This window comes from Schistocerca serialis, chromosome 7, assembly GCF_023864345.2.
Source record: "Schistocerca serialis cubense isolate TAMUIC-IGC-003099 chromosome 7, iqSchSeri2.2, whole genome shotgun sequence".
NCBI lineage: Eukaryota > Metazoa > Arthropoda > Insecta > Orthoptera > Acrididae > Schistocerca > Schistocerca serialis.
Genome location: NC_064644.1, coordinates 67,132,722 through 67,157,929, shown reverse-complemented (window position 1 = coordinate 67,157,929; position 25,208 = coordinate 67,132,722). Strand labels below are relative to the sequence as shown.

At 45.8% G+C, this 25,208-nt stretch overlaps 1 protein-coding gene across 1 annotated transcript in view; it reads left to right on the top strand.

Annotated features, from left to right (window-relative positions):
- LOC126412887 (zwei Ig domain protein zig-8-like) overlaps positions 1-25,208 on the top strand; it is a 1,343,258-nt gene that overhangs the window by 245,454 nt on the left and 1,072,596 nt on the right. The gene's annotated exons all lie outside the window — the stretch shown is intronic.

Below are 25,208 nucleotides of genomic sequence, written 5' to 3'. Positions count from 1 at the left end.
CACATACAGATTAGCTCATTCATAATATATTCATCTGCAAATATTTACATCGGATGTTTACCGTTACCCTTACGATGGAGTCTGTGGACAGTTTGTTATCCTCAGCTAAAATCTAGGCTTGTCCAGAATAGCTTCTTCACTGCAGGAGTTTGCGGTGAAATTCATGGTAGCAACCATGACCTGAAAATTCAAATATCGACGAAATACCTATGAACTGAAAGAATCATCGCTTAAACCGAGTTGCTTAGAAATACACTGAAGTTGTGGCAATCTGCAATTGCCAGAAGGAACAAACCAAACGAATTCGATGTTGAGTCATCTATGGGGCATTTTATCAGCAGAAATGTTTAAAAAAACTGACGGGTAGCGTGCTCTTAGCTCCACCTTATAGTGAGAATGCAAACGGTAAGAAAATAAATGGGGAAAGTGACAGCGAACACCTGTATGTCTCGTGGAACGTCAGCATGTGAGAGGAGTTAATACGTGACAATTAGAGTACATGACATGTTGTGGTGTGTCAGTGACTCTGTTTTGAACCTAGCTTTTGCACTCACATCTTTAGAAGACTGCCTTTTTCCATGACGTTTACGGCAACTCGCAGCAGCATACAGCAGCAGCGGCTAAAGCCTCTTGTTACTATGAATGAATTTAATTAAAAGGAGTTTGTTTGGGTGTTGTTAATAAACTTGTAAGAAGGGATTTCAAAAATTAAGTCTGTTTGAAAACTTCGGAAATCAACCTGACCAAGGATTAACAATGGCGAAATGCCTCACAATGACCATGTAAGTGTCAATAATGGCTGAGTGGCAGATTGAAAAATTATTTCAATTTCAAAATTTCATTAACATTTAAAAACCACATTATATTTATTAAATAGACCTGTAGAATAATAATTATTATAAGGAGGATAAGAATGTTTCTTTAACTGAGAAGCAAAACATGGGATTATTGCAAACTCGGACTAAGAATTACGAGCCTAGCCCTGCAATTGCTTTTGCGCTATGCTTGCGAATTTTACCTTGAATTCCATCTTCAAGCGTAGTTGAACCATGTGAATCTCTCCTGGTTATATGAATGAAATCAGGCCTTGAGTGTGGTGAGATCTGCCATCACCGACGTGAGGGCAGTGTGACACGTCTTCCGTCTCCGAGCTCTCGACTGACACCACTTAGAATCGCGCTCCCTTGTTGCGTCCTCAGATTGTTACTATCGATAACTGAGTGCTTATGTATTTCCAATCTTACACAATGGAAAGAATAGCGTTAAGTTGGCTACATTGTTTTCGATGTAGTGGAGACTTCTGACACACTCCTCGCTACGTTGCAAGTGTCACTAGTGGTGTGAACAGTATTCTGTGTAGATACGAGTGCATTATGTCGGAAGTAAGTGAATTCGAACGTGGGCAACTTGTTGGAGCTCGTATGGTCAGTATTTCTGTAACCAACAGAGCCGATTCCCTAAGGGGCGATCGGTTCTGGGAACGATACTACAAATAGTCAGCTAAGATTCCACAACGCGAGCGAGGCTTTCCGCCTTCAGCAACTCCGCCAACCGCCTGTATGAACTGGGGATGACCTCTGAACCCAGACGGCAGCAGTCATTGGTGCCGACATGAGCAACAATTTGCAGTCGGGTGCTCCCAGTGCTCTCTATCGCCGCCGGCAGGGCCTCCTCCTCATCTCGGATGAGAGCCCCGGCAAGCAGACAGAGTGACTACTAGCCTTCTTCCCCGACCTTTGCGCTATTTCCCTAAGGGGCTCCATCACCCGCCTAAAGTAGGAGCTCCCAATCATTAATAAACCCCTCCCCCCGTGTGCCTGGTCGGACCTTGCTGATGGAGCGGCCACATGTCCACTCACAGGCAGAGCGGGCGATGCCACACGGCCAGCCTCCACGTTGACCCTCCGCCTCGTGCGCCGCGAACGCCGCTGAACCCGCCACTCCCCTTGGGGAGAGGGTGGCCCAACCGCGCCCGATACCCACTTAGATGTCTCGACAGCAGGGACCGTGGGCGAAGCATGTAACACCTGGAGTGTACCATGCGAAGCACCAGACTCCCCACTGCTGCTACACTCCGAGGCAGCAGCCTGAAGACTGCTGACCGCGGCCATCATCACGTTCAGCTGTTTGCGAACAGTGGCCAGCTCCTCCCGCATACGTACACTGCAGTCAGACATACAATCCATCCTAAGAAATCAACTTACTGTAGAGAGTTAATCAACTTTTAACTAGACTGCTAATTCACTAAAGGCGGCTGAACTGTGGTTGCTAGACACTTCTTGTTGAAAACAATGAAAATAAGCAGTCCCTGTCTCCGGACTGTATTCAAAACAGACACTAGCACTACTGGCACTACAGCTAACTAAAGGGACTCTCTCTGACTGTATTCAAAACAAATACGAAATCTATGGAGCACTATTGCTAGTACTTGAAAATTAAAGCTTCCTAAAAGCAAAAACACACGGAAGAAGAAGTGAGAAGTAAGAAAAATACAGTTAATACTTAATTTAATGTAGCTATCTGCACAGGAGATGTGAAGCAGACTTCAGCTACGACGACACAGGATGAGTCAAGCAGTTTATTGCTCCCTCCTACGTATATCTCACGAAGAGACCATGAGGATAACATCAGAGAGATTAGAGCCCACACAGAGGCATACCGACAATATTTCTTTCCACGAACAATACGAAACTGGAAGAGAAGGGAGAACCGATAGAACTACTCAAAGTACCCTCCGCCACACACCATCAGGTGGCTTGTGGAGTAAGGATGTAGATGTAGAAAGTGTTTGGTGGAAAAACATCATCGGCCAAGACAAAACGCGGGAGGTAGTGTCTGTTCAGTTATCGTGACAGACGGTCAGTGAAGAGGATTGTGACGAATAATAAGAGGATGACACCTGCGACATTCGCCGCAATATTGAATGCCGCACTCGTGAACATCGTCGGTGCTAAACCACTACGAAGGGAGCTCCATAAACAGGGAATTGCACGTCGAACTGGAACTGCAAAACAACTAACCAGTGATGCAAACGACTATAACAGGAAAACGTGGAGCCGAACTCATAAAATCTGGAGTATTGAGAAATACGAAATCTGTTTCGGTCGGATTAGTCTTGTTTCACGCTGTTTCGAAGTTCTGGTCGAGTCTCCATCCCAAGAGGGAAACGTGGCGGTGGTTCGGGGATCATTTGGGCAGTCATATTACGATATTACGTGGGCCCCATGTATACTGCACAAGGTCACGTTACTACCAGGGACTATGTGTCCATTTTGGCTAATGAGATCCATGCCTTGGTGCAATGTTTGTTCCTCAGTCATATTGTGGTCCAAGGGGACAGGGCACCTGATCACACAGCACGCATCGTCCGAGACTGGCCACCACAGCAACGTATCACAATAGTATTGAGTCTTTCTAGTCTAATTTGGTGAGAAGGTTGCATGGTCTCTATCCACCTCTGTCATCATTAGCTAAACTTGCCGCTATTTCGCTGGTTAAATAAAGACTCTTGAAAATCATACAGAACCTGAATTTACCCATTCTGAAAAGACTGCAAGCTGTTTTGAATGGCAACTGTTCTGATACACCGTACAGGCATGGTAGTGGTTGTTTTTAGTGTTTCCATATTTTTTCCAATTGCTGTATTACAGTAACGGAAACATTATTTCCGTGAAACATGTAGGCAGACGACACCTTCCGAAGCTTTCAGTACTTTATAACTTGATCAACTTAATTTTCATATAAAATGAAGTTAGGCGTTTGCTTTTTGGGTTATTATGTTATTTTATACCCTTTGGGCTTAGCATTTATATATTAGTACATTGAATATGAACAGCTCTAAGCTAATGGAGTTTAGTATGATAATTAAACGTGGAGTGTTGTTACGCAAGTTTTACTTGTAACTGTACGTAAAACTTTCACTGTGATTAAGTGACTGACAGCTCTGCGTCATGATTCGAATTTTAATTTTGTTACTTAATTTACGTAAATGTTCCCAAGTTATTATTCAGTCATTCGAGCACTGCGATTTGTATATGATCGAAACCAAACTTCTGCGCATGACGAAAAGTATCTGTGCTGACAGAAACGATCTATATGTTGGCAGTCATCTTATTTCTTGATATTTGTTACATTCATAAATATATTGGCGCTATGTAATTTGCTTAGGAATACAATGATAAACGGAAAGTTACAACAGTGTGTCAACTAATCGGCTAAAACACATTCGAAGTGCAGCTGAACAAACTCTTGTGACACTTGGAGCTTGCTATCAGACTTCTTCAGAATCAAGTTGAAAGCTATTACTGTAACTGCTACAAAGTTTGTTAATTACTTAACTGAAAATTAAGTGATTTACGTGCTAGATTTATTTTACATCTGTTAGCCTGTTACATTTTCAGAATAAATGATTCTCTTATAATTATGATTATTTAGAAGCTTATATCAGTTTGATTTAGTACGTGTAAAAGCTACAAAGAATAAGGAGAGAGATTATTGGCTGAAATACACATATGCTGTTCATGCAATAAATTATACTATGCACCGCACGTAGACGTCACCAGTGATTAGTGAATATGAAGCAGCTTTTCGTGTTGTTCTGAGTACTGTGTGAGTTCCGACACTCTTGTGGCTGTGTTTATAGGCGTTCAAAAGCTATTAACACAAATCATTTGATAGACCTTGAAAAATCTCTGTGAAGTCGTTTCATAAGACGCTTGTCGAATTCGGTACAACTTATGCACTTTACTACCTGATTTTTAGCTCAGTTCGTGAACTCTTTCAGAAAGACTGAGCACTCAAATAAGGCCTATTGAATATTATATGTTTGTTTTAATTTGGGGTATCGGTTTTGTTTTGTGGGAAACGCTGAGTTCGTCATCGTCTGCAGGGAGCAGACGATGTTGCGTCTAGTTCGAAGGAAAGCACAGGATGACCACCTTAGGTTTCCAACACCTGAACAGAGAGGTTTATCCATCTTAGTCGAAAGCTGTTTTTATGAGTGAGGTTGGCGACGGAGGGCTACGCCTCTGGTAGCTTCCGCTCCACGGGGTAACGTCGAAACAGAAAGCGGCACTCTCGGTGAACGCTTGGTGAGTACGGATAGTAGGGGGGTTTCAGGTGATAGGAAGCAAGTTGAGTTAGGACTTCCTTATGTTTATCTGTTGAAATACATAAGAATTTCAGCTTAACTCAAGCGTGTGAAGTGAGTTATTTTTCCGATTGGGCCATAATTATATTGGTTTAAATAGTCGATTTTTGGGTGTTTGAGTTAAAAGTGTGGAAGTTACTTTGTTCATTTTGAACAACGGTGAAGTAGAATTTCAAACGGTAAATCTAATTATTAAAAGCTGGTTAGGATCATTTCAACCGAACGTTTGTAATACTGTGTCAAAACAAGTATGATTTTTTAGCTTATATTTTGTGGAAGTTGCTTTTGTCTTTGTGTGTCGATTTTGTGCCACGTGTTTGGTAATCAGTGACCCTTCTGGTTCACCACGGCAACGCAATAGGCTTTATTTTAACAGTTTTAATGAGCTATAATTTCTGCAACAATATCTGTTCTTTCTTGCGCTTTCTAAAAAGCAGCGCAACAGTTTGATTCGGAATGCACCACGTGCTCCAGTTCGGCAGTCCCAGAATTGTGCGTGCGTAGAATCGTAATGCGAATCTCACTGACATATTTTTATGGTATAAATTACTAAGGAGATGATAGTATCATTGTCTCCCACCCCCGTTATCTGTGTTTCTTCTAGCTGTAGTTAAATTGTGCTCTGTTACATTCTCACGTAATTCTTACTTAAATAGTTCTAGTCAGGCACCAGTTATGTGTAGTTAGGATGTGCAACCAGATACTTAGATAGAATAAATAATCTCCTTGAAAGATAAATTCTGTGGTGTTGATCTTACCCACTTACTCCCATTTAAAATGGTGAATTAATCAAGTTGCTTCATGCACGACATGGAGTGCTATTTATCTGGATACTTAAAGAAATTTGCATACTTGTAATTAAATTATTAAAGTAATTAAACTAATAACTTTCCAGTTCCGTTTTTTTCTGAATGGCTAGGAAGGGCTTGGGCTGGTGGTGACCCTGTATTTCTGAATTTTTAACATTGTTTGTGTGAGAGAAGCAGCTAGAAATGCGAGATAACGTATATGGCTCGATGAGAAACGTTGTAAAGATAGTAATACTTTACAACCTACAAGGAGAGGATCACTGTTGAAACCTATATTTGTATCATCTATTAAGGAAAAATATGGTAAGTGGTCGACAGACACATGTGCAAGCACTTTATTTCTTTATTTATTTTGTATAATGAGCAAGAGAGAGCTGTAACTTTCGATATACAAGAAGAGAATGATTGGTTTAATATTTGGCGTTGCCTGTAGCAAAAACACACTTTGCAGCCGTTCTCCACCAATCACACACGGACGTTACCTCTAGAGAAGTGCACAGCCTCACGCCGCAGCTGTGTTTTTCCTTAGCGTGACTGGAAGTGTGTCACTAAGGGCCTGGGAGGCGGGTCCGCCATTAGCGCGAGAGCGGCGCGGCCCACTTGCCGCAGCAGCCCCGCATCCGCCGAGCTCTGCGCGTGACGGCTGTCAGGGCCGGCGTTTTGAGGACCCTCCTGTGTATTGACAGCGGCCAGACTGTGCTTTAGGGCGGCGCGGCGTGACGGCAATTAGAATGGCGCCTCCGGCACGCTGCGGGCAACTGTGCTGTGTCCCGCTTCCAGTAACGGAACACGTCTGCGAGCGTATCAGTGGAGACATACCAATAAAGTAAATACACTTGTTTCCATGAGCTAGGAGAAAATCGAGGATACAATACTTGTCACAGTCAAGGCTCATATCAACTACAAAACTTGAGCATAATCGCAAGCTGCGACATGGTCGTGAATAAAACAGTGACCCGAATATAGAGTAAATTTCCTTTACGTCTATGATCACAAATTTTCTGCCATCACACTACCGGTTTCGGCCTGTAATGACCATCTTCAGATCTGTTTTATACAAACAAGTCCTAATGTACTGCAGCCACAGTGGCAGTGTCAAATGTTAAACGCAAAACCAGTACTGTATATACAGGGTGTTACAAAAAGGTACGGCCGAGCTTTCAGGAACCATTCCTCACACACAAAGAAAGAAAATATATTATGTGGACATGTGTCCGGAAACGCTTACTTTCCATGTTAGAGCTCATTTTATTACTTCTCTTCAAATCACATTAATCATGGAATGGAAACACACAGCAACAGAACGTACCAGCGTGACTTCAAACACTTTGTTACAGGAAATGTTCAAAATGTCCTCCGTTAGCGAGGATACATGCATCCACCCTCCGTCTCATGGAATACCTGATGCGCTGATGCAGCCCTGGAGAATGGCGCATTGTATCACAGCCGTCCACACTACGAGCACGAAGAGTCTCTACACTTGGTAACGGGGTTGCGTAGACAAGAGCTTTCAAATGCCCCCATAAATGAAAGTCAAGAGGGTTGAGGTCAGGAGAGCGTGGAGGCCATGGAATTGGTCCGCCTCTACCAATCCGTCGGTCATCGAATCTGTTGTTGAGAAGCGTACGAACACTTCGACTGAAATGTGCAGGAGCTCCAACGTGCATGAACCATATGTTGTGTCGTACTTGTAAAGGAACATGTTCTAGCAGCACAGGTATAGTATCCCGTATGAAATCATGATAGCGTGCTCCATTGAGCGTAGGTGGATGAAACTAAAATGAGCTCTCACATGGAAATGAAGCGTTTCCGGACACATGTCCACAAAACATCTTTTCTTTATTTGTGTGTGAGGAATGTTTCTTTAAAGTTTGGCCGTACCTTTTTGTAACACCCTCTATATTTGAAGCTGCTGTTGCTGATTTTGCGACCGAGCGATTTGGCGCAGTAGTTAGCACACTGGACTCGCATTCGGGAGGACGATGGTTCAATCCCGTCTCCGGCCGTCCTGATTTAGGTTTTCCGTGATTTCCCTAAATCGCTTCAGGCAAATGCCGGGATGGTTCCTTTGAAAGGGCACGGCCGATTTCCTTCCCCATCCTTCCCTCACCCGAGCTTGCGCTCCGTCTCTAATGATCTCGTTGTCGACGGGACGTTAAACGCTAATATCCTCCTCCTCCTGATTTTGCGTTTAACATTTGACGATGCCACTAAGGCCGCAGTACATTAGGACATGTTTGTATAAAACATATCTGAAGATGGTCATTAGAGGCCGAAACTGGTAGTCGGATGACAAAAAATTTGTGACTATAGACGTAAGTTAAAGGAAATTACTTGAGCATAATGTTCAAAACATTCAAATGTGTGTGACATCTTATGGGACTTAACTGCTAAGGTCATCAGTCCCTAAGCTTACACACTACTTAGCGTAAATCATCCTAAGGACAAACACACACACCCATGCCCGAGGGAAGACTCGAACCTCCGCCGAGACCAGCCCCAGACCGCTCGGTTAATTCCGCGCGGCGAGCATAATGTTACTAAGGTTCCTAACACCAAACTACGACATGCGGTCATCCATGCAAGCTTAACTTGTGTCATACCTGGTGTGTGTTTGTGTGTGTGTGTGTGTGTGTGTGTGTGTGTGTGTGTGTGTGTGTGCGTGCGCGCGTGCGTGCGTGTGTAGGTGTGCGTAAGCGCTTAATAATAATAGTAGCCCATTAACAATCGGATGGAGACTGGTGGCAGATTGTAGCATCTAAAAAATTCTCGCTCTTCTGCTGTTTACAGTATGTGACAACTTCTGGTTGTTTGCGGCACAGAGGGTTCAATCATTAATATTATGAGACCCGCTAATAGGCGATATTTCCTGTTACGCAGTTAATTAATAAGGATCGAAACACTACTCCTTCTGCGGTTATCACCTGCAGCAGCCAACCACAGTGTGTATCGTCGAATACTGTCCGCAGGTGAGAAATTCACAGCTTGTCACACCCTACCGCGGTTGCGGCATTCACATTGCCATACACAACAGACAACGTATGTGTGGATCGTTTTTTTACGAATGAGTCCTGGAAGGAGCTGTGGTTTAACAGCTGACCAATTTTGGTTTGTTGAGAAGTAAACAAACCTGCTACCATTCACCAGTACCGAGAGCTCACTCCCATATACAGCGTGTGCATGGAAGAATATTAGAGAGATGATCATTCGAAGCAAAATCTTCATTTTCGATACTGACAAAAAGATCTATAAAAAGCTCTTTGCTTTTCATATTTTGGGAGGAGGTAGTATGGACCAAAACTAGAAGAAATTGTCTGGTATACATGAGCTCCAAAAATTATAATTTCAGAGATATGGACACTTCTTTAATAGAGGAGACGTGTTTGACAGTAGCAAAGATGAACAAGTGCTCGTAGGTCTAAAGTATGCATCTTGGAGCCCATGCATACTGAATAGTTTTTTCTTGCTTGGTGTATACTACCTCCTCGGAAAATACGGAAAACGAAGAGCTTGCAGGAGAAGAGACTTGTTACACAGTGACGAAGAAAAAGAAGTTCTCATAGCTCTCAACGTATATCATTAAGATATGTTTCTTGGAACTGGAGCCCTAGATGCTTCATTTCCATATCAGATCCCAGTTTTTATAAATATTCGTACTGCGTGATATAATGTGATAGGATCACTGTCGTACTCCACATACATGAATGATTTGACGGGCAGTGTGGGCAACAATCTGCGGTTGTGTTCTGACGATGACGTGGTGTGAGATAAGGTGTCGAAGTTCAGTGACTTTACGGAGATACAAAGCGACTTAGATAAATTTTGCAGCTGGTGTGATGAGTGGCAGCTAGCCCCAAATGTGTAAACATATATGTTAATGCGGATGAGTAGGAAGCTCAAACCTGCAATGTTCGGATACAGTATTAGTCGTGTCTTGTTTGACGCAGTCAAGTCGTTTAAATATCTGAGAGTAAAATGCAAAGCGATATGAGATGGAACGAGCATATGGGAACTGTGGTACGGAAGGCGAATGGTCGACTTCACTGTATTTGTAGAATTTTAAGAAAGAGTGGTTCACCTGTAAAGGAAACCACTTCTAGGACGCTATTGCGACCCATTCTTGAGTACAGCTCGAGCGTTTGGAATCCGTACCAGGTCGGATTGAAGACAGACATCGAAGCAAATCTGAGGCTGATAGATATTTTACCACTAGGTTCGAACAACACGTAATGTGTGTAAGGATTACAAAAATAAGATACTAGTAATTAGGGCTCATTGGGAGGCATACAGACAGACGTTTTCCCCTCGCTCTGTTTGCGAGTGGAACAGGAAAGGAAACGACAAGTAGTGGTACAGGGCCCCCTCTGCCACGCCCCGTACGGTGGCTTGTGGAGTATCTGTGCAGATGTGGATGTAAATGGACATTAATTATGTGGGGCTTGCAGCAGCAGGCTACATGAAATACTGTTACATGAAGCATTCAAGGTGCCCCCCCCCCTTCAGAGGGCCATACCGTTGTTACCATGGGCCTCCGGATGCTCTGATGTATCCTTGTCGTAGTGTGTGTTGCTTCGCACTCTTCTATACTGCGAGCAAAAAGACTGTGCCTTGTCGAAGGGTTTTGTATACAAGATCTTTCAAATAATCGCAGAAACCTGAAAGCAACTCCAGTAGCTCCAGGGTAGGTGATGGCCAGGAAATTGGTAAACCTCATCCTATCCAGCTGTCACGCAGTCTGTGATTTGAAACTTCCTGGCAGATTAAAACTGTGTGCCCGACCGAGACTCGAACTCGGGACCTTTGCCTTTCGCGGGCAAGTGCTCCACCAACTGAGCTACCGAAGCACGACTCACGCCCGGTACTCACAGCTTTACTTCTGTCAGTTCCTCGTCCCCTACCTTCCAAACTTCACAGAAGCTGGTTCGCAGAAAGCTTCTGTAAAGTTTGGAAGGTTGGAGACGAGGTACTGGCAGAAGTCAAGCTGTGAGTACCGGGCGTGAGTCGTGCTTCGGTAGCTCAGTTGGTAGAGCACTAGCCCGCGAAAGGCAAAGGTCCCGAGTTCGAGTCTCGGTCGGGCACACAGTTTTAATCTGCCAGGAGGTTTCATATCAGCGCACACTCCGCTGCAGAGTGAAATTCTCATTCTAGAGTCTGTGATTAAGTAAAATTAAAACTTAACCACATATAATCAGGTCGATCCGATGAAAGATCGTATAAGAAACGATTTCGTGTTGCTCTCTTCTACATTCCACTCCCGTAACGTTCGCGATTAACGTATAACGAATAGTTGTACGAACTACACTGAAGCGGCAAGATAACTGATTTTGACATGTGTATTCAAATAAAGAGATATGTAAACAGGCAGAATACGGTGCCGCGGTCGGCGACAACAAGTGCCTGGCGCACACGTCATATCGATTACTGCTACTACAATGGCAAGTTATCAAGATTTAAGCGAGTTGAACGTGTTGATACAGTCGGCACACGAGCGATGGGGCACAGCAACTCCGACGTAGCGATGAAATTTGGATTTTCCCGTACAACCATTTCGCGAACGCACCGTGAATATCAGCAGTGCGATGAAACATCAAATCTCCGACATCGCTGCGGCCGGAAGAAGATCCTGCAAGAACGGTACCGTCGACGACAGAAGTTAATCGTTCAACGTGACAGTAATGCAATCCTTCCTCAGATTGCTGCAGATATCATTGCTGGACCATCAACAAATGTCAGCATGAGAATCAGTCAACGATACATCATCGATATTGGCTTTCGGATCCGAAGACCCACTCGTGTACCATTGATGACATCACGACACAAAGCTTTACGCCTCGCCTGCACCCGTCAACACCGACATTGGACTGTTGATGACTGGAAACCTGTTGGATGCTCGGGCGAGTCACATATCAAATTGTATCGAGCGGATGGAAGTGTACAGAAATGCTGACATATTTGTGAATCCAATGACCGTGCATGTCAGTGGTGGACTGTTCAAGCTGGTGGAGGCTCTGTAATGATGTGAGACATGTGCAATTGGAGTGACATGTGACCCTGTTACATCTAGATAAGACTCTGACGCGTCACACGCACGTAAGCATCCTCTCTGATCACCTGCACCCATTCATGTCCATTGAGCATTCCGACGGACTTGGTCAGGTCCAGAGCAGCACATACGACACCCCACATGTCCAGAACTGCTACAGAGTGGCTCCAGAAACTCTTTTCTAAGTTAAAATACTTCCGTTGGCCACCAAACTGTCCAGACATTAACGTTATCGAGCATATCTGCGATGCTTTGAAACGTGCTGTTGAGAAGGGATCTCCACCCTTAAGGATTTATGGACAGCCCTGCAGGATTCATGGTACCAGTTCTCTCCAGCACTACTTCAGACGTTAGTCGAGTCCATGCCACGTCGTGATGCGGCATTTCTGCGTGCTCACTGGGGCCTCACACGATATTAGGCAGGTGTACCGGTTCCATTGGCTCTTCAGTGTAGTTAGTGTAGTTACACTTATCGTAAGAACGTGAATAATATTTTTTTTTCTTTACCGTGAAAGGGATGTACCGAAAAAGTTTGTCCTTATGATTTTTGTTGCTTTTTGTACGTCCACGGGAAGGTGTGGTTTCACAGGCCTAGGGAGATTACTTTTGTGTACTGTCGTACTTATGGAAAACGTCAGCTACTTCGCAGATATTGCTGAAATCAAATAATTTTGCGCATGAAAAATACACTACGTTTCACATCGTGTGGTAAGTACAGCATTATTTACGAAACAGGATTAAGAAATGCATTGTTCTAGTCTCAGTTTAAAATATAGGTGGAAAGCATGCCTTGGTCACTGCTGTAAAACGGGTGACTCTCGTAGTACCTTGAAGCCAGGTTTCTCTGTCACATCGGCAGGTACTACCAATCCTCCTTTTACTGCGTGAAAAAGCTAAATTGCAAATATATTCCGAAAAGTCGGTGAAAATTCGCTTGACCACTCTTCAATTTGGAACTTTGTGTAAGTTCTATGGGACCAAACTGCTGACGTCATCGGTCCCTAGGCTTATACACTACTTAATCTAACGTAAACTAACTTACGCTAAGGACAACACACACAACCATGCCGAAGGGAGGACCCGAACCTCCGACGGGGGAAGCCGTGCGTACCGTGGCAAGGCGCCCTAGACCGCACGGACCAATCTTCAGATAGACAGTCGTAAAAATGTCAGTTTATTTTTAAATACACTTCTGGAAATGGAAAAAAGAACACATTGACACCGGTGTGTCAGACCCACCATACTTGCTCCGGACACTGCGAGAGGGCTGTACAAGCAATGATCACACGCACGGCACAGCGGACACACCAGGAACCGCGGTGTTGGCCGTCGAATGGCGCTAGCTGCGCAGCATTTGTGCCCCGCCGCCGTCAGTGTCAGCCAGTTTGCAGTGGCATACGGAGCTCCATCGCAGTCTTTAACACTAGTAGCATGCTGCGACAGCGTGGACGTGAACCGTATGTGCAGTTGACGGACTTTGAGCGAGGGCGTATAGTGGGCATGCGGGAGGCCGGGTGCACGTACCGCCGAATTGCTCAACACGTGGGGCGTGAGGTCTCCACAGTACATCGATGTTGTCGCCAGTGGCCGGCGGAAGATGCACGTGCCCGTCGACCTGGGACCGGACCGCAGCGACGCACGGATGCACGCCAAGACCGTAGGATCCTACGCAGTGCCGTAGGGGACCGTACCGCCACTTCCCAGCAAATTAGGGACACTGTTGCTCCTGGGGTATCGGCGAGGACCATTCGCAACCGTCTCCATGAAGCTGGGCTACGGTCCCGCACACCGTTAGGCCGTCTTCCGCTCACGCCCCAACATCGTGCAGCCAGCCTCCAGTGGTGTCGTGACAGGCGTGAATGGAGGGACGAATGGAGACGTGTCGTCTTCAGCGATGAGAGTCGCTTCTGCCTTGGTGCCAATGATGGTCGTATGCGTGTTTGGCGCCGTGCAGGTGAGCGCCACAATCAGGACTGCATACGACTGAGGCACACAGGGCCAACACCCGGCATCATGGTGTGGGGAGCGATCTCCTACACTGGCCGTACACCACTGGTGATCGTCGAGGGGACACTGAGTAGTGCACGGTCCATCCAAACCGTCATCGAACCCATCGTTCTACCATTCCTAGACCGGCAAGGGAACTTGCTGTTCCAACAGGACAATGCACGTCTGCATGTATCCCGTGCCACCCAACGTGCTCTAGAAGGTGTAAGTCAACTACCCTGGCCAGCAAGATCTCCGGATCTGTCCCCCATTGAGCATGTTTGGGACTGGATGAAGCGTCGTCTCACGCGGTCTGCACGTCCAGCACGAACGCTGGTCCAACTGAGGCGTCAGGTGGAAATGGCATGGCAAGCCGTTCCACAGGACTACATCCAGCATCTCTAATATCGTCTCCATGGGAGAATAGCAGCCTGCATTGCTGCGAAAGGTGGATATACACTGTACTAGTGTCGACATTGTGCATGCTCTGTTGCCTGTGTCTATGTGCCTGTGGTTCTGTCAGTGTGATCATGTGATGTATCTGACCCCAGGAATGTGTCAATAAAGTTTCCCCTTCCTGGGACAATGAATTCACGGTGTTCTTATTTCAATTTCCAGGAGTGTATAAAAGGTACAAAGTCAATTCTTGTAAACCTCTCTTAACGTCGGCTTTTGGTGCATACGCCTTTCTATGTACAGTTCCTTTGCGATTGTTTAGCTGACGATCCTCGTATTGGGGAAGATTACGCGTTTCGATACTGAATCTGGTATCGTACTGAATTTTCTGACGGTAATGTAATGTTCACAGTATAGATTGTAGTCTGCATGATGTATGTAGTTATACGTTCACTATACTTTACCGCACAACTCGACAAATTGGAAGTCAAAGAAGAGCACCAAGTTTCGGGTCGAAAACATTGTCGTACGGCATTGTTGCCTGGAAGACTCCTGAGAGTGTGATCATTGTTCAATTGAAAGATTTAGTTCCTTCACCCACAATGAAACGTTGCTTTTGTAAAATGAGAGTGTTGTGCTGTACATACACACGTCAGGTTTAAGGGGAGCGTTAGTGACGTATTCAAGTTGTAGACGGGAATCAGGGCGATGGGTGGCGGTGACGCCTGATGCTGGCAAAGAGTCTACTCCCATCGAAAAGCACAAAGGCGGTCATCGAACTTAGTAACGACCTTCATAATGTCGAACCACCATTCGAAAGTACGGTCTGTTTATGCTGATTAGCTTAAAGCAAATGGCGGGATGGTTCCTTAGGAAGGGGCATTGTCGAATTCCTTCGTCGTGCTTCCGCTAGCCAAGCTTTGTGCCCCGTCTATAATGAGCCCGTTGTCCTAGTGCCGTCCTTCATACCGTCATTAAGTGTCAAGTCACGAGGTACTGCTGACAGATTTGGAATCCAACACAAGATGCTTGGGTAAGGCTTCGTGAAGAGGAACTTACGCCGCCACTTCCCTCCCATTGCCAGCCAAATTCTGTTGGTGAAAATTTCTTCTATCTCCAAGACACCGGCTGTTTCAAAGTTGAGCCTAATGATACATATTTGGGTTAGCGATATCGACTTTGCAGCTCTTAAATCGGTGAGGTTCCCAGGCCGCCTACAGCACTGTCGATTTTCTCTCCGACACTTGCCTGTGTACGTAAGCTTGAGAAGGAGAATAATAATATGCACGGTAGCTCGCTATACTTATATTTTGCCATCTATTTCGAGGAAATAAACGAAATCGCCCACGTACAGTGGCATTACGCTGAGGTGGCAGAAGTCACGTGGTACCTCCTAATATCCTATCGGGCCACCTTTTGCCAGTCGCAGTGCTGCAACTCGACGTGGCACGGACTCAAATCGTTGTAAATCCCTTCCCTCTACAGTCGACCATAATTGCGAAAGGGTTTCTCGGTGCGGAATATTCAGCACGTACTGACCTCTCGATTATGTCCCATAGCCGTCCGGTGTGGCCGAGCGGCTCTAGGCCCTTCAGTCGGGAACCGCGCGAACGCTACGGTCGCAGGTTCGAATCCTGCCTCGGGCATGGATGTGTGTGATGTCCTTAGGTTGGTTAGGTTTAAGTAGTTCTACGTTCTAGGGGACTGATGACCTCAGATGTTAAGTTCCATAGTGCTCAGAGTCATTTGAACCATTCATGTCCCATTAGTGTTCGACGGCTTCATGTCGGGTGATCTGTGTGGCCGAATCATTCACTCGAATCCTCCAAGTGTTCTTCAATTTCCTCACAAACAATTGTGTACTGATAACATGACATCGTTGTTTGGAAATATGAAGTCCTCAACCAGAAACATCATTTCAGTGCATCTGGTATTCACGAAAGATAAAATGGATCAACCGGGGTTCCCTTTTTTTATTTTTGAGGAGGTAGAGGGGGTGATGAAAATGCAAACGCTAATTAAGATAACAACAGTGGCTGGAAAACTTAATGGACTTCAGTACATTGGACGGAATTGGTATGAACGGTTGGAAGCAAAGTATTTTTACAAGTGGAGTAATTGAAACTCCAATGTACTGAGTAATCGTGCTGCTTTGTATACGATATACTATAAACCTGTAAAACAATAACGTAGCCATATTCTATACCACATAGACTAAAATTTGCAACTGGAAACACATACGCCTATACTCTTCGTGTTGTAATCCACCACACGACTTGGTTAGCGTTCTTATAACGTTTTGTGCGAATATACTTGTCGCACACGTGATACAGTGTTGCCCAATTGCCGTTCTTTCAACCCAGTTTACTACTGAAAACACAACCGATATAATTTCAATTACTAGTATGCGAACAAATTTCACTGAAAAAGCCAAGTGCATGGTTTTATCTTCACTCATTAAAAGCTTTATGCCTCTTCTCGACTATCAGCTAGGTAGGGGAGAGTTCGCAGAGCCTAGTAATGTACGTAGTGATTGTGAGACACTTTCAAAGCAGTGGCTGATTTAGGGAGTTTCAGAAAGATATGAGGAGAAGGGGAATGTTACTACAGGATGGCACAAAGTACGTGTTAGAAAGTGTTTGTCCACTTTGGCCTAATCGTACGTCGTAAATGATTCAACTTGAGATATTGTTGTATTGTAACTCTAAAAACTCTATACCTCACTCACTGATTTCTCAGTTCATGTTTCAGAATGGAAGCACTGTCAGTCCAACAGTGGTACTATTAGTCCGTACACTCCAGCTCCTGCTGCACTTCGTGCGCAATCAGTACACAGCGCGTTATTGGGTCCACTCTTACTGAGGCACCTGTCACAGCACACAAAAACAGACAAGACTTACAACTCGAATTTCTACCTACTGCACGACGCCGCCGAACACTCTGAAATTACCGGTTCACGTAGGAAGGAGCACGTCCACACGACACTTCAGACGTCTTCCATTTCCTTCATGCCACTTTCAGACATCGAACAGTTCTCCAGAACACCTTAGCACTGACTGGACCTGCTATGGAAATGCCTCCTTAGAGTCACGATCTCAACCTATGGAAATATTTCTTACGTCTTCAAAGGTGTACCTGCAACAGCCTAGGATCATCGTACTACAATTTCTAGAGAGATTAGCGTAGCCTCTACGGAATTCAGTTCAAGGCTATACATATTCACTGCTGCAGACGAAAATCATTTTGAAAACCTTCTGTATGAAATTTGAGGTTGTTTTCATTAGCGTAAATGAGCTGACAATAATATATCACGCCTTATTACGTCATAACACATACTTCCTAATACCTGTTTCGCACCACCCTGTCTGTCACCGTCAGTAAGAACTATTTCATGCAGTTAGATAACTACGGAAACAATTTAGGCTAGGAATGGCGCATCTGCTGAATTTATACCCTTGTACATTTAACTATTGACAATTGACATTGACACTATGGAACCACATGTGTAAAACGCATTTTCCATTTCAGCTTCTTTTTCGCGGAGTAACCGTGCAAGAAGTTACGCTTTCCACAACAGATACTGTGTATTTATGATTATTTTAACCTTAAAAGAACACGACAGTGAAATGCTTTGAGGTGTTTGAGAGAAGAAATGAAACCTTCAACCTAAACGAAATATACAATCAGTCTGTCCTATCCAATGGGAGAATAGCTGACGACTGGACGAAAACCTTCCCAGAATCATACGTACACACATATTTCCCATGACTACAGAAATACAGATACGGCAGCTAAACGCACATAACAGTAGGCTGGTCATGCAGGAGCTTCGGAGAGTGGTGGAGGAGAGGAGCCTTGATGTGCTCTGTTTGCAGGAGCCATACTCTCTTGCGGGGAATGTAGCCTTCGCTGCCATGAGTTGGCAAGAAGTAAGCTTCGGGGACGACCCGAAAGCCACCATCATAATAACTAATAAGGCACTGCGGGTAACAGTGCTCTCACATCTTTTGGACGACCACAGCAATGTTATTGAACTTCAGTCACCAATTGGCGTCATATTCCTAATAAATATGTAATTTCAGTACGGTACAGACATTGACGTGTACCTCGACCAACTCACGCAGGTGGCAACGGTGCTGAGGGGCAGAAAGACAGTTGTGGTGGCGGACGTGAACGCCAAATCCCCCCCTGTGGCACAGTGGCACTCGAGATGAAAGAGGAGGTAAGCTGCAAGAGACTATCATGTCTCTACAGCTTCTCATTGCCAACAGACGAGGAAACCCCCCCACCTACACACGAGGGGGAGGAGATGGAACCAATATTGACATTACGATGATGACAGCCAACATCGCTGCCAATGTACAAAACTTGATTGTTACTGACGGAGACACAACCAGCGATCACAACCAGATCACATTTACAATCTCAGATCGGGAGTGCCACTGGGACATAGGGTGGGAAGTACCACTAAACTGCAACAGGACCAACTGGGAGCGCCTTGCATGAGAGTTTGTCCCTCCGGCATGGCCAGAAGATGACGATGATATCAACAAACACGCCGAAGATCTGGTGGGCGCTCTTAACAGGGCGGTAAAGGCTGCTGTACCAACCAGGAGGAGAGCCGTTGCGGCTTCTCCATCACCATGGTCTGCGGAGCTAGGGCAGATGCGTCAATCTATCAGGAGGGCGAGGAGGTATTACCAGCGAAGTGTCGTCCGGGAAGAAAAAACAAAGATGGCTACAAATATACAGGGAAGCCAAAGAGCAGTTTCAGAAGGAACTGCGAGCAGCCAGGTTGGAAAGTTGGAAAAAATACGTGCACAGCCAATTGGCTATGGATCCTTGGGGCACTCCTTACAAAATAGAAAGGGAAAAAATCAGGTCGCCAATGGTGCTCTCGACTATCAGGGACGGAAACCGGATGACTGGGTCTTGGCAGGAAACTACTGAGGTCCTCCTCCACTCCCTCCTCGCTGATGATAAAGTGGAAGAGGACACAGAAGAACAACGCCTAATTAGGCAGGCTATGCAGGCAGATTACCAGAATAACACCATGGTGTACCCTTTCTCAGAAGAGGAAGTAGCAGCACACATAAAATCACTAAATAAAGAAAAGGCCTCAGGACCAGACGGCATCATGGCGGAGGTGGTGCAATACCTCGCTCCTCAACTGGTGACACCTTTAGCAAGAATTTTCAATGAGGCCGTGCGCTCAGAACATTCCCCACTGTCTGGAAACAGGCCAACGTCGTAATTATCAAAAAAGGACAGGACAAAGACCCGAAAGAAGCAAAGTCCTACCGACCTATCTGTCTGTCGGACCTGTTAGGCAAATTGCTGGAGAGGTTACTAGCCGATAGACTGACAGCACACCGAGTGCTGTGCGGGATGAGTGACAGACAATTCGGTTTCCGGCAGGGGCGATCTGCGTGTGACGCAATTGCCCTCGCATCCGAGGTCTGTGGATCGTCTCCGCACAAGTACGTGGTTGGCATCATGGTGGACATCAGTGGCGCCTTTGATAACCTGTGGTGGCCTTCGCTCTTCTCCTGCCTGCGGGAGAAGGAGTGTCCAGGGACGCTATGCGGCTGTCTTAGGAGCTGTTGTATGGAAAGAGAGGTCTGGCTATCGTCCCCTAGCGGGTGAATTGGTAAGAAAATCACGAAGGGGTGTCCACAGGGCTCTGTCCTGGGGCCACTCTTTTGGGATATAAATATGGAACCTCTCCTGGAGAGCTTGGATAACAGTGTGGATGTGTTAGAGGCGATAGCTTACGCAGTCGACCTCCTTCTGCTGGTCGGCGGCCGGAGTCGCGAAGACCTTGAACCCAAAATCAATAGAACACTAGCAATTCTCACACAGTGGTGCCAGAACACGAGATTGACTATTGCGCCTAACAAGTCGACATATCTATTACTGAAAGGCCAATTGGCCAGGAATTCAACACTAAGAATCGAGGGCTCACCGGTGATTCAGCGTCGTGAGGCCCGGTATCTAGGAGTGATAATTGATGAAAGGTGGAACTTTGCCAAACATATTGAAACAGCAACACAAAGATCACTAGAAGACCTAAACAGTTTGATCATGATAGGATACAGCAATCTTCCACCAGAACCCATAAAGTTGTACCATAATACCATTCTTGTTTCCATCGTGGGTTACGGATCCGGAGTGTGGGCACACAGGCTCATGAGGGTCGTGCCCGCTATGTCTGTGAGGAGGGTGCAACGCAACATGCTTCTACGCTCCATTGGAGTATACGGAACATCTCCGGGAGGGGCACTACTAACACTCATGGGGGTGTGTCCCCTGGACATCAAAATCCGGGAACAAGCAGCCTGATATTGGGTGAAAAGGGGAGATGTAGAAGAGACTGAGAGGATCTTTGGAGTGTGGGTGGGGGACAAGTTTGCAATCAAGAGGAGAGGAGAAGAGCTATGGCAAGGACTCTGGGACGCAGAGGCAACAGGCCAAAGGACTTACCAGCTGCTCCCAAACATCAAAGAACGCCTCCAACTTTTGCATTTCCAACCGAATAAGGGCTGTTGCACTTCCTCACAGGTCATGGACCGTATCCGGCATATCTTTGCCGATTCGGGAAAAGGGCTACCCCCTCGTGTGACTGCGGAGCCGAACAGGGTACTCCGGATCACGTGATCTACAAGTGCCTTATCTTCAATGACGTAGCCAGTGATCTAAGAAACCAGCTACCAAACAACGACACATATCAGTTAATCAGATACCCTACCACATTCGACATAATAAAGCGCCTTGCCAGCGAGGTATCAGCAAAGGTCCTGCGAGAATATCGAAGGGAAAATATATGAAGTATTAGACATGACACAAGGTGACCCATCCCATTCCGCCGGGGCGTGGAATGGCCAATCGCCGTGACAGTAGGAATCCGCCACGCTCTGGAACAGGGGAGGGAGCGCCAACACCCGTATTTAACAACTGCGCACAGATAGTGACTTAGTAGTTACTTAACCTTTCACGTAAATACTAGAAAGAACACTCCAAACAGAACCTGCAGCGATCTTCTAAAAGGCCAGCCCAGTGCCAGGGGCATGCTCACTGGGATTAGCTCAGTGGGCACTGCCACACAGTAGGTTTATATACAACAACTGACACGCCTGTAACGCTGCAGGAAGTAACCCCTAAATTAGTTAGTCAAGCCTAGACATTAGATCTTACCTATTAAGAAACTAACTCATCATTTCCTGTAGCAAGTAAGCTCACTAATACCTAGAAATAGAAGTAAAAATGCTGCTAATACTAATAAAATGTAATGTAGACTTAAGATCCACTAATGTATAAGGTGATGGGTTACGATGTATGAAATAATTGGATAGAATAAAGATTTTTTTTTAAATTCCTTCAGACGAATCTCTAATATTTCATTCATTTTTGTAAATCTCATGCATGTAATTGCTAATGTATTAGATTGACTCATCAGTTCTGGTATTTTCTTAAACTTTCGGTTCCACGATAATCAAGAAATGGACACCACGAAATCAGTAATATTGTTCAATGTAGTTTACAACTTCTACCCAACGTTCAACGAGCTTCGACGGTAGAAATCGCTGGGTTCCACTCGAAGAAATCTTCCAGCCAAGCGTTCAGTTCTGCGTCGTTACTAAGTGAAACGGCTCTCACTGCGTTCTAGGGGGATCACAACAGACGGAAATCAAGAGGTGCCAGCTCGGGAGGATACGTAGGATGTGGGAGCACTTCCCAGCCAGGCGTCTGAATGGCTTCCTTGGCTATGTGAGGGCGTTATCTCGTTGCAGGAGAAGGCCTTTTCGCTTACCAGAACATTTTTGCCTGATAGTGTTTTTGAGAGAATAAAGTGGGCATAAAGTTTCGCATACACTTTTTGGTTACGATCAGGCAACTCATGGCGATCATGCACTTTTTAGTGGTCGAAATTGCCGTCTTTGAATCGCATGAATCGAGTCTGAACTGAACTAAGAGGTATCGCTTCTTTACCATGTACTGGAAAGAGCTAACGTTTAGCTTGTGTGGCATGGTCAGTATGGTGTAGTACGAAGAACGATGTACTGTGGCAAGGACGGTACCTCGCGACGGAATCCCAAGCAAGCATAGACGCTGCCAGAAGCAACGGCGAATGGGAGACGGCGGCGAGAGCCGCCCTCGCGAGTTTCACCCGCCACCGCTACAGTGCGCTCACTTACGCCTGAGTGGAGTGCCGCTCAACCCAGTCTGCAGTCATCACTGGGAACGACAGCATCGTCTCTCTAATCCAGTCAACAATGTCTATCGTCAGTTGTACCCTGTGAGCAGATACTAGTCTTGTGTTCTGTATCAGGCAAGAAGTTAATGTTCAGTGATAGTAATAAATACTCGTTACGTTACTGTGGGCTTGGATTGTTACAAAGTTAAGTATTTCATCTTGTTCAGGTTGTAGTAAAGTGATGTAATATACACACTAAGACAATCAAATCACACACCACGAAAGAGTTATCCGAAAGTGGTGGAAGTCAATAGATGTTATGTACATGCACAGATCAACAAACGATTGCAGTTTCAGAAAAATTGGATGATTTAATCGAGAGAAATAGCTTCACAAATTGAGCAAGTTAATAAGGCGTTCATCCTCCTTTGACCCTTATGGTTCAAATGGCTCTGAGCACTATCGGACTTAAGATCTGACCGAGCGAGGTGGCGCAGTGGTTAGCACACTGGACTCGCATTTGGAAGGACGACGGTTCAATCCCGCGTCCGGCCATCCTGATTTAGGTTTTCCGTGGTTTCCCTAGATCGCTCCAGGCAAATACCGGGATGGTCCCTTTGAAAGGGCATGGCCGACTTCCTTCCCCATCCTTCCCTAACCCTATGAGACCGATAACCTCGCTGTTTGGTCTCTTCCCCCAAACAACCGGCCAACCAACTTAAGATCTGAGGTCATCAGTCCCCTAGACTTAGAACTACTTAAACCTAACTAACCTAAGGACGTCAGCGACAGCCATGCCGGAGGCATGATTCGAACCTGCAATCGTAGCAGCAGCACGGTTCCAGACTGAATCACCGAGAACGGCTTGGCCACAGCGGCCGGCCTTTGGCATTTATGGAAGTTGTTATTCGCCTAGGCAGTGGTAGTGTTGTTGGGTGTGCTGCTGACGGATATAGTGCCAAGTTCTATCCAGGTGGTGGGTTAGTTCGTCTCAAACTCCCGAGATGCTTCGAGGGCTCTGCTCATAAGGGCCCAAACGTTTCAACTGGGGAGAGATCCAAAAGCGTTGCTGGCCGACGTAGGGTTTCGAACGCACGGAAATGAGCAGTATATAGCAACTCAGTGTGTAGGCGGGCATTTTGTTGCCGAAATGTAAGCCCAGATGGCTTGCCATGAAGGATAACAAAACGGCGCGTAATGTCGCAGACGTACGGCTGTCATGTAAGGCTGCCGCGAATGACAGCGAATGAGACGCTGCATGGAAAGTAGTGGCGCCCCATACCATCGCTGTTGGTTGTCGGGTAGTATAGCGGGCAACACTCGGGTTGATTCCGCAACACTGACCGGAACTTCTCCAGGCACGTCTTCACTGTCTCTGGAGATATCCGACAGTGGGATACGTACCTGAATGTTGCCCACCGTACGGCCCGACAACCAGGGGTGATGGTCTGGCGTGCTATTTCATTTTATAGCAGGATCCATTTCGTTGTCGCCCACAGCACCCTTAGGGATAGCTGTACATCGACGATATTCTATGCCCCGTTTCGTTCCCATTCACAGCAAACCATTCTAGTCGTAAATTTCAGCAAGATAACACCCATCCGCACATGGTGAGAGGTCCTACTGCTTCACTTCGTGCTTACCAAATATAACTGCACAACAGAGAAAGTTTAGAGCAACCACCTCGGGGATTTGACAGTCATATGCACCAGTTGGACAAAATTTGGCATTATATCACTCAGGAAGACATCCAACAACTCTATGAATAGAAGGCCAAGCCAAATTACTGCCTTCATAAGGGCCGGAGGTAGACCAACGCGCTACTGAGTTGCTCAATTTGTGAAGTAGTTTCTCTTGAATAAATCATTCAGCTTTTCTGAAATTGTAGTCGATTGTTTGTCTTTACATGTACAACACATCCACCGTTTTCCTTTCTATTCCAATAATTCCTACGGGTGCGTCGTTGTTTTCGTATCTTAGACTGTTTTACGAGTAGCACTATCATTTCGGTCTCCTCGACTGCTAATGCTACGAACCCACCTCTGTACTGACGAGTATTTGTGGTGTGTTACTACAGACGCTGTCAGTTGTAATGAACTAAGAAGTATAGCTGCATAAGAAACCAAAGGTACTATTTAGAGTACATAACTTCTATAGAACAACAAAAAAGGCTTTGCCAAAACTTTTTATCTTCCACGCAATATTTTCACGTAATAAAAGCTCCAGGTCATCGGGCCACCCAATATGTTATCGTTTGAGCCAGCATTCGCGAGATGAATGGAGACGTCCTGAGACTCGCCCCGCAGAGCTTCGTAGCCTGCCAATAAGTGGGAGGAACAGAACGAACCGAAGAGGCAGAAGTCGGCGTCGCGAGCAGAGCAAATAAACAGAACCTCTTCCGATCTCTGATAGCGGCGAATGCGAGATGGCTACGGCTGTGAGAGAGCAGGCCCTGCATACGCGAAATAGGAACGGGAGGTGCCCAGAAGACTGGCGGAGGAGGCAGGGGAAAATAAAATTCCATGAGCGGACCTGCACGATCTCCCATCGAGCCAGAGGACTTCCTCTTCTTCTTTTAAGGATCTGCGCGTCGCCTTCGTCCCTGTAACGACTAATTTATGCAAAGTTTTG